The sequence below is a fragment of the Stenella coeruleoalba genome (assembly GCF_951394435.1).
Source record: "Stenella coeruleoalba genome assembly, chromosome: X".
Taxonomy (NCBI): Eukaryota; Metazoa; Chordata; class Mammalia; order Artiodactyla; family Delphinidae; genus Stenella; species Stenella coeruleoalba.
In genome coordinates, this window is record NC_137152.1 from 47,176,165 (window position 1) to 47,186,936 (window position 10,772).

The following is a 10,772-nucleotide window of genomic DNA, read 5'->3' on the forward strand; positions in this document are numbered from 1 at the left end:
ATTTATTAATGTATAATAATGTATATAATGTAAATTAGTGGCAATGCTAGCAAATGGATTTTTTTTTTTTTGCGTTACACAGCCTCTCACTGTTGTGGCCTCTCTTGTTGCAGACCACAGGCTCCAGACGCACAGGCTCAGTGGCCATGGCTCATGGGCCCAGCCATTCCATGGCATGTGGAATCCTCCCAGACTGGGGCACGAACCCATGGCCCCTGAATTGGTCGGAGATTTGAAAGATTAATAATTAATTCCTCTTTGAAAGCTTAAAAAATAACTCCTCAGTTAATAAAATTGTTAAAAATAGTTTTCCCTCAAGTGTAAAATCATAGAAGCAAATGAAGTACACATTTCTAACTGCCTCATGCCTCCCATGATGACAGATCACCTTCTTTGTTTATCTATAGCCAGATATACCTATAATAGGTAATTCCACAGCAAAAGTTGCAAATGGTTATACTTCTATGTTATTATCATATTCTCCTCAAATTTCTTCTGACAATTTGGATTGATTCCAGTTTCTAAAAGTGAGATATTAGGTCTTTTCAAATTATAGCCTCAATATCTATAAAATTCCTGAAATTATAATAAATGGTTGAAAATAAATGTTAAATGAATAAATGAAAGGCTGAGAGGATATCGGTGGCGTGCTGAAGTTCTGGATTGATAAAAGGCAAAGTGAGCTGCAAAGCAGCTGATAGGCCAAGGAAAACCGTTTCAATAAATAGTTAAGGCAAGAGACATTGACTCTAGTATGATTTTGAACTCATGCTAAAATATTTGTCATTATACATCTAATGAAAAATAATTATTTATGCTAATTGACTCTATGGATAATTTTGTGTTTTTTTAACATCTTTATTGGAGTATAATTGCTTTACAATGGTGTGTTAGTTTCTGCTTTATAACAAAGTGAGTCAGTTATAGATATACACATGTTCTCATATCTCCTCCCTCATGCATCTCCCTTCTTCCAACCCTCCCTATCCCACCCCTCTAGGCAGTCACAAAACACCTAGCTGATTTCCCTGTGCTACACAGCTGCTTCCCACTAGCTATCCACTTTATGCTTGGTCGTGTATATATGTCCATGCCACTCGCTCACCTCATTACAGCCTACAACTCCCTCTCCCCGTATCCTGATGTCCATTCTCTAATAGCTCTGTGTTTTTATTCCCATCTTACCACTAGGTCCTTCATGACTTTTCTTTGCTTTCCTTACATTCCATATATATGTGTTAGCATATGGTATTTGTTTTTCTCTTTCTGACTTACTTCACTCTTTGTGACAGACTCTAGATTCATCCACCTCACCACAAATAACTCAATTTCATTTCTTTTTATGGGTGAGAAATATTCCATTGTATATATGTGCCACATCTTCTTTATCCGTTCATCCATTGATGGACACTTAGGTTGCTTCCATGTCCTGTCTATTGTAAACAGAGCTGCAATGAATATTTTGGTACATGTCTCTTTTTTAATTATGGTTTTCTCAGGGTATATTCCCAGTAGTGGGATTGCTGGGTCATATGGTATTTCTAATTGTAGTTTTTTACGGAACCTCCATACTGTTCTCCATAGTGGCTGTATCAATTTACATTCCCACCAACAGTGCAAGAGGGTTCCCTTTTCTCTGCACCCTCTCCAGCATTTACTGTTTATAGATTTTTTGATGAAATCCATTCTGACTTGTGTGAGATGATATCTCATTGTAGTTTTGATTTGCATTTCTCAAATGATTAATGATGTTGAGCATTCTTTCATGTGTTTGTTGGAAATCTGTATACCTTCTTTGGAGACATGTCTGTTTAGGTTTTCTGCCCATTTTTAGATTGGCTTGTTTGTTTTTTTGATATTGAACTGCATGATCTGCTTGTATATTTTGGAGATTAGTCTTCTGTGAGTTGCTTCATTTGAAAATATTTTCTACCATTCTGAGGGTTGTCTTTTCATTTTGTTTATGGTTTCCTTTACTGTGCAAAAGATTTTAAGTGTCGTGTCACAATTTTTTTTAATTCCCATTTCTAGGTCATAATACAAATTGCTGTGATTTATGTCATGGATTGTTCTGTCTATGTTTTCCTCTAAGTGTTTCATAGTGTCTGGCCTTACATTTAGTTCTTTATTCCATATTGAGTTTATTTTCGTGTACTGTGTTAAGGAGTGTTCTAATTCTTTTACAGGTAGCTGTCCTGTTTTGCCAGCACTAGATATTGAAGAGGATGTCTTTTCTCCATTGTATATTCTTGTGTCCTTCATCAAAGATAAGATGACCTTATTGTGTGGGTGTATCTCTGGGCTTTCTATTCTATTCCATTGCTCTATATTTCAGTTTTTGTGCCAGTACCTTGCTGTCTTGATTACTGTAGCTTTGTAGTATAGTTTGAAGTCAGGGAGCCTGAATCCACCAGCTCTGTTTTCCTTTCTCAAAATTGTTTTGGCTATCGGGTATTTTGTGTTTTCATACAAATTTTGAAATTTTTTGTTTTATTTCTGTGAAACATGCAATTTGTAGTTTGGTAGGGATTGCATTGAGTCTGCAGATTGCTTTGGGTAGTATATTCATTTTCACAGTCTTGATTCTTCTGACCCAAGAACATGGTATATCTCTCCATGTTTGTGTATCATCTTTAATTTCTTTCATCAATGTCTTATAGTTTTCCGCATACAGGACTTTTGTCTCCTTAGGTAGGTTTGTTTCTAGTAATTTTCTTCATTTTGTTGCAATGGTAAATGGGAGTGTTTCCTTACGTTCTCTTTCAGATTTTTCTTCATTAGTGTTTAGCAATACAAGTGACTTCTCTGCCTTAATTTTGTATCCTGCTACTTTATCAAATTCATTGATTAGCTCTCGTAGTTTTCTGGTAGCATCTTTTGGATTCCCTATGTATATTATCATGTCATCTGCAAACAGTGACAGTTTTACTTCCTTTCTGATTTGAATTCCTTTTATTTCATTTTTTTGTCTGATTGCCGTGGCTAAAACTTCCAAAATTATGTTGAATAATAGTGGTTAGAATGAACAGCCTTGTGTTGTTCCTGATCTTAGTACTAACGGTTTCAATTTTTCACCTTGGAGAATGATGTTGGCTGTGGGTTTGTCATATATGGCATTTATCAGGTTGAGTGAAGTACCCTTTATGCCTACTTTCTAGTCGATTTTTATCATCAGTATGTGTTGAATTTTGTCACCAGGTTTTTCTGCTTCTTTTGAGATTATCATATGGTTTCTATCCTTCAGTTTTTTAATATGGTGTATCACATTGATTGCTTTGCGTATAGTGAAGAATCCTTGCATTCCTGGGGTAAACACCAGGTGATCATTGTGCATGATGTTTTCAACATGCTGTTGGATTCTTCTTCTTAGTATTTAGTTGAAGATTTTTGCATCTATATTCATCCATGATATTGGCCTCTAGTTTTCTTTTTCTGTCATATCTTTGTCTTCTTTTGGTATCAGGGTGATGTTGGCCTCATTGAATGAGTTTGGGTGTGTTCTTACTTAGACTGTATTTTGTGAGAATTTGAGAGGTATAGGAGTTAGCTCTTCTCTAAATGTTTCATAGAAGTTGCCTGTGAATTTACCTGGTCCTGGGATTTTGTTAGTTTGAAGACTTTTTTGTTTAAGCACTGAATAATTTATGTAAAGAAAAAGAATATAATAAGGTGGTGAGCACAAATACACACAATGTAGATTTATAAATCAAGTGATAAAATGCATTTAACTTTGTACAAAGTTTTCCTAAGCCAAACTTGGAGTATTTTTATATTAGTTAAGTTACTAAATAGCTACTATATTCTTATATTTTAATTCATTATCTTGTTTTTTTATTTACAAGAACAGCTTTCTGAATAGTACAAAGTTGCATTTCTACACCAGTGGTGCCCAACCTTTTTGGTACCAGGACTGTTTTTGTGGAAGACAATTTTTCCACAGACAGAAAAGGTGGGGTTTGAATGGATGGTTCAGTTGATAATGCAAGTGATGGTTCAGGCAGTAATGTGAGGGTTGGGGAGCGATTGGGAGCGGCAGATGAAGTTTCGCTCTCTTGTTCACTGCTCAAGTCCTACTCTGCTGCCTTGTTTCTAAGAGGCTGTGCCAACTGGGAGTTGGGTAACCCTGTTCTAAACCACACAATACAAGAATGATGTAGGTTCTTTTATTTTTAAAATAAATTTATTTATTTTATGTATTTATTTTTGGCTGTGTTGGGTCTTTGTTGCTGCATATAGGCTTTGCCTAGTTGCAGCGAGTGGTGGCTATTCTTCATGTGGTGCACGGGCTTCTCATTGCGGTGGCTTCTTTTGTTGCTGAGAACCAGCTCTATGTGCACGGACTTCAGTAATTGTGGCACGTGGCCTTAGTAGTTTTGGCTCATGGACTCTAGAGTGCAGGCTCAGTAGCTGTGGCACGTGGGCTTAGTTGCTCCGTGGCATGTGTGATCTTCGTGGACCAGGGATTGAACCTGTGTCCACTGAAGTGGCAGGCAGATTCTTAACCACTGTGTTACCAGGGAAGTTGGATGTAGCTTCTTTATACTGTCTTTGAGATGAATCACTTTGCTCTACTTTTAGCAGTATACACTGCATGAGCTATTAATCTGTTTCACATTCTAAATCCATTGTTCTTGTTAGTAATGGAAATTCCCTCCAGATTTCTGCAAAATATTCATTGCCAGTCATTTTGGTATTCTTTACTTTTTACATATATTTAGCAGTTTGTAAATTTTTGTGGGAGATTGGGAGTAGTTTTACCAGGAAAGGAGGGTCAGATGGCATTGTATGATGGAATAGCAATTTCATTCTGTATTTCTATTATGAAGTTTTTTGTACCATAAGGTACTTTGGGTGAGTCCTACGTTCTCAAATTCTCAGTAAACTTCCATATGAAATCTACACTCGTATCAAAGAGTTTCATCATATCATTCAGATTGTTATCAAAGTGGGTTCTATCTATCAAAACTCACAAACTCTTTTTTGATGTTGCTTTCAACCACTAATTGTTGTGTGAGATAATAATTCTCTAAATATTGTCTGGAAAATTTGCTTTATAAGAAACATAAATCATCTGTAATAATAAGTTTTTTGTATTATAATTGTATCTAATTGCAGCAAAATGTATAGTGACACTGGGTTATATAAAGTAGTATTTTTAATTTTTTCACCTAACAAAAAATTTGTAAGTAGGCAATCCTGGGCTGTTAGGGCAGTTCCATTATGCCATTAGATAGCCACAACTGATTATTTTCTCTCCTGTATTACTATTTGAATTTTAGGAAGAAAGAATGAGAAGGGCAAGAGGCAATTGCTAAGATCCCTCCTTAATGATATGTTTATTAGCTACATTAAGCTACATTTGGAGTGCAGGTGGGATGGGGATGTCCCTGATTTGTAGAATTTGCTGATTTTATTGATATAAATACAGTTCTTGCAAGCCAGGGAAACAGAGATTTACCACAGACTCTTGGCTCTGCCCTCTTTTAAAGCAGTTTCTTGGGAGCTACACTAAGTAGTTTCTATTTATATCTGATTACTCAGAATTGTATTTTGTAGCAACCCATAGCTACAGTGGAGGCTAGAAATTATTATTGCTCTAAAATCAGGGAAGGAGAGAGTAGCTATTAAGCCAAAAGGGTCAGCTATATTTGTCCATGAAAAGCAATAAAATAATATTAGAAATATTTCTGAGGAAGAGAATATTCAGAAAAAATAAATTAGGTTGCTTCTATAAAGTAGCAGAAGCAGGCAAATTGAAAGATTGTCCACAGTAGATGCATAATTCAATGCAGAAATATTTTATTAAAAAGTTAGTAAGTTTGAGTATGTAAAGTAATTGAATTCAAACTGATGAAAATATTCATATGTTTAAAATATTGGGACAATAGAAAAATATTCTCATTGCATTAAATTTCCTTATGGCTATATATGTACATATATATATATATATGCCTCAAAGGAAGCATATACAGAACATATTTAACATAAATTTATTAATGTCTAATAATGTATAAAATGTAAATTAGTGGCAATGTTAGCAAATGGTTTTTTTTTTTTTGTCGTACACGGGCCTCTCACTGTTGTGGCCTCTCCTGTTGCGGATCACAGTCTCTGGACATGCAGGCTCAGTGACCATGTCTCACGGGCCCACTTGCTTTGTGGCATGTGGGATATTCCTGGACCATGCCAAGAACCCGTGTCCCCTGCATTTGTAGGTGGAGTCTCAACCACTGTGCCACCAGGGGAGCCATAGCAAATGGATTTTATCACTGAAAATTGAATTAGAGTCCATTTGTTCTAAAAATAAAATGGGAAGAAAATATGTATATTCCAAATACAAAAATTTTTGCTTTTTTTATTCCATTAGAATTGCAAGGAATAACTATGAGAATACTTATTCCCTGACTCAAAGATGGAGCCATGAAGATTCAAGGGTTCATTTTGTCTGGATCATTGTTTTAATTCCTTCTAAAATCTATTCTATTATTCATTTTCTAATTAAAATCTACTGTGTGTTTGCAATTGTGTCAAGACATCTTTTAGTCTACTGGGGAAGATAGTCAATAAAAATCATTTAAAATATGGGATTCTTACTGACTTTCAGTGCAACGAGGGGCTGAAGAACCCTATTGCCCATAAACTAAACTAATTTTAGAATCACTGAGAGCTTAAAAATTATTCCCTCAGTAAATAAAATGGTTAAAAATTGTTTTCCCACAAGTGTAAAATCATAGAAGAAACTGACGTACACATTTCTAACTGCATCAAGCCTCCCATGATGATAGATCACCTTCTTTCTTTATCTATAGCCAGATATACCTATAATAGGTAACTCCACAGCAAAAGTTGCAAATGATTATACTTCTATGTTATTATCATATTCTCCTCAAGTTTCTTCTGACAATTTGGATTGATTCCAGTTTCTAAAAGTGAGATAGTATGTCTTTTTAAAATTATAGTCACAATATCTATAAAATTCCTGAAATTATAGTAAATGGTTGAAAATAAATGTTGAATGAATAAATGAAAGGTTGAAGGATATCGGTGGTGTTCTGAAGTTCTGGATCGATAAAAGGCAAAGTGAGTTGGAAAACAGCTGATAGCCCAAGAAAAACGTTTTCAATAAGTAGTAAAGGCAAGAGACTTTGACTCTTGTATGATTTTGGACTCATGCCATAAATATTTGTCATCATACATCTAATGAAAACTAAACTATTTATGCTAATGAACTCTATGGATAATTTTGTTTATTTTTTTAACATCTTTATTGGAGTATAATTGCTTAAAAGATGTGTTAGTTTCTGCTTTATAACAAAGTGAATTAGTCATACATATACACATGTTCCCATATCTCTTCCCTCCTGCATCTCCCTCCCAACCACACTCCCTATCCCACACCTCTAGACGGTCACACACCACCTAGCTGATTTCCCTGTGCTGTGCAGCTGCTTCCCATTAGCTCTCCACTTTAAGCTTGGTAGTGTAGGTATGTCCATGTCACTCACTCACCTCATCACAGCCTACCACCTCCCTCTGCCCATATTCTCAAGTCCATGCTCTAGTAGGTCTGTGTTTTTATTCCCCTCTTACCCCTAGGTTCTTCATGGCTTTTATTTCCTAGATTACGTATATATTTGTTAACATACGGAATTTGTTTTTCTCTTTCTGACTTACTTCACTCTTTATGACAGACTCTTGATCCATTCACCTCACCACAAATAACACAATTTTGTTTCTTTTTATGGCTGAGTAATATTCCATTGTATATATGTGCCACATCTTTTTTTTTAACATCTTTATTGGAGTATAATTGCTTTACAATGGTGCGTTAGTTTCTGCTTCATAACAAAATGAATCAGTTATACATATACATATGTTCCCATATCTCTTCCCTGATGCTTCTGCCTCCCTCTCACCCTCCCTATGCCACCCCTCCAGGTGGTCAAAAAGCACTGAGCTGATCTCCCTGTGCTATGTGGCTGCTTCCCACTAGCAATCTACCTTATGTTTGGTGCTGTATATATGTCCATGCCTCTCTCTCGCTTTGTCACAGCTTACCCTTCCCCCTCCCCATATCCTCAAGTCCATTCTCTAGTAGGTCTGTGTCTTTATTTGTGTCTTACCCCTAGGTTCTTCATGACATTTTTTTTCTTAAATTCCATATATATGTGTTAGCATACGGTATTTGTCTTTCACTTTCTGACTTACTTCACTCTGTATGACAGACTCTATGTCTATCCACCTCATTACAAATAGCTCATTTCATTTCTTTTTATGGCTGAGTAATATTCTATTGTGTATATGTGCCACATCTTCTTTATCCATTCATCTCTTGATGGACGCATAGGTTGCTTCCATGTCCTGGCTATTGTAAACAGAGCTGCAATGGATATTTTGATACATGACTTTTCAAAAATGGTTTTCTCAGCGTATATGCCCAGTAGTGGGATTTCTGGTCATGAGCTATTTCTATTTATAGTTTTTTAAGGAAACTCCATATTCTTCTCCACATTGGCTGTACCAATTCACATTCTCACCAGCAATGCAAGAGAGTTCCCTTTTCTCCACCCCCTCTACAGCATTTATTGTTTCTAGATTTTTTGATGACAGCCATCCTTACCAGTATGAGATGATATTTCATTCTAGTTTTGATTTGCATTTCTGTAATAATTAATGATGTTGAGCATTCTTTCATGTGTTTGCTGGCAATCTGTATATCTTCTTTGGAGAAATGTCTATTTGGTCTTCTGCTCATTTTTGGTTTGGGTTGTTTGTTTTATTGTTATTGTGCTGCATGAGCTGCCTATAAATTTTGGAGATTAATCCTTTGTCAGTTGCTTCATTTACAAGTATTTCCCCCCATTCTCAGGGTTGTCTTTTGGTCTTCTTTATGGTTTCCGTTGCTGTGCAGAAGCTTTTACGTTTCCTTAGGTCTCATTTGTTTTTGTTTCCATTTCTCTAGGAGGTGGGTCTAAATGGATCTTGCTGTGATTTGTGTCATAGAGTGTTCTGCCCATGTTTTCCTCTAAGAGTTTGATAGTTTCTGGCCTTACCTTTAGGTCTTTAATCGATTTTGAGCTTATTTTTTATGTGATGTTAGGGAGTGTTCAAATCTCATACTTTAACATGTACCTGTCCAGTTTATCCAGTACAAATTATTGAAGTTGCTGTTCTTTCTCCAATGTACAATCCTGCCTCATTTATCAGAGATAAGTTGACAATGTTTCCACGGGTTTTTCTCTGGGTTTGTATCCTGTTCCATTGATCTATATTTCTGTTTTTGTGCCAGCACCATACTGTCTTGATTAATGTAGCTTTGTATTATAAACTGAATTCAGGGCACCTGATACATCCAGCTCCATTTTTCATTCACAAGATTGCTTTGGCAATTCAGATTTTTTTGTGTGTTTCCATACAAATTGTGAATTTTTTTGTTCTAGTTCTGTGTATAATGCCAGTGGTAGTTTGATAGGGATTGCATTGAATCTGTAGATTGCTTTGGGTAGTAGAGTCATTTTCACAATGTTGATTCTTCCAATCCAAGAACATGGTTTATCTCTCCATCTATTTGTATCATATTTAATTTCATTCATCAGTGTCTTATAATTTTCTGCATACAAGACTTTTGTCTCTTTAGGTAGGTTTATTCCTAAACATTTTATTCTTCTTGCTTCAGTGGTAAATGGGAGCGTTTTTTTGATTTCACTTTCTGATTATTCATCATTAGCGTATAGGAATGCCAGAGATTTCTGTGCATTAATTTTATATCCTGCTACTTCAACAAATTCACTGATTAGCTCTAGTAGTTTCCTGGTAGCATGTTTAGGATTCTCTCTATATAGTATCATATCATCTGCAAACAGTGGAAGCTTTACTTCTTTTCCAATTTGGATTCCTTTTACTTCTTTTCCTTCTCTGATTGCTGTGGCTAGAACTTTCAAAACTGTGTTAAATAAGAGTAGTGAGTGTGCGCAACCTTGTGTTTTTCCTGATCTTAGTGAAATGGTTTCAATTTCTCACCATTCCGGACGATGATGGTTGTGGTTTTGTCATATCTGGTCTTTATTATGTTGAGGAAAGTTCCCTCTATGCCTACTTTCTGCAGGAATTTTATCATAAATGGGTGTTGAATATTGTTGAAAGCTTTCCCTGCATCTATTGAGATGATCACCTGGTTTTTCTCCTTCAGTTTGTTAGTATGGTGTATCACGTTGATTGCTTTGCATATATTGAAGAATCCTTGCATTCCTGGAATAAACCCCACTTGATCATGGTGTATGATCCTTTTAATGTGCTGTTTGATTCTGTTCGCTAGTATTTTGTTGAGGATTTTTGCATCTATGTTCATCAGTGATATTGGCCTGTAGTTTTCTTTCTTTGTGACATCTTTGTCTGGTTTTGGTGTCAGGGTGTTGGTGGCCTTGTAGAATGAGTTTGAGAGTGTTCCTCCCTCTGCTATATTTTGGAAGAGTTTGAGAAGTATACATGTTAGCTCCTCTCTAAATGTTTGAAAGAATTCGCCTGTGAAGCCATCTGGTCCTGGGCTTTTCTCTGTTGGAAGATTGTTTTTAATATCCTTATTGGAGTATAATTGCTTTACAATGGTATGTTAGTTTCTACCTTTTAACAATGTGAATCAGTTATACATATACATATGTTCCCATATCTCTTTGTTGGAAGATTTTTAGTCACAGATTCAATTTCAGTGCTTGTGATTGGTCTGTTCAAATTTTCTACTTCTTCCTGGTTCAGTCTCAGCAGGTTGTGCATTT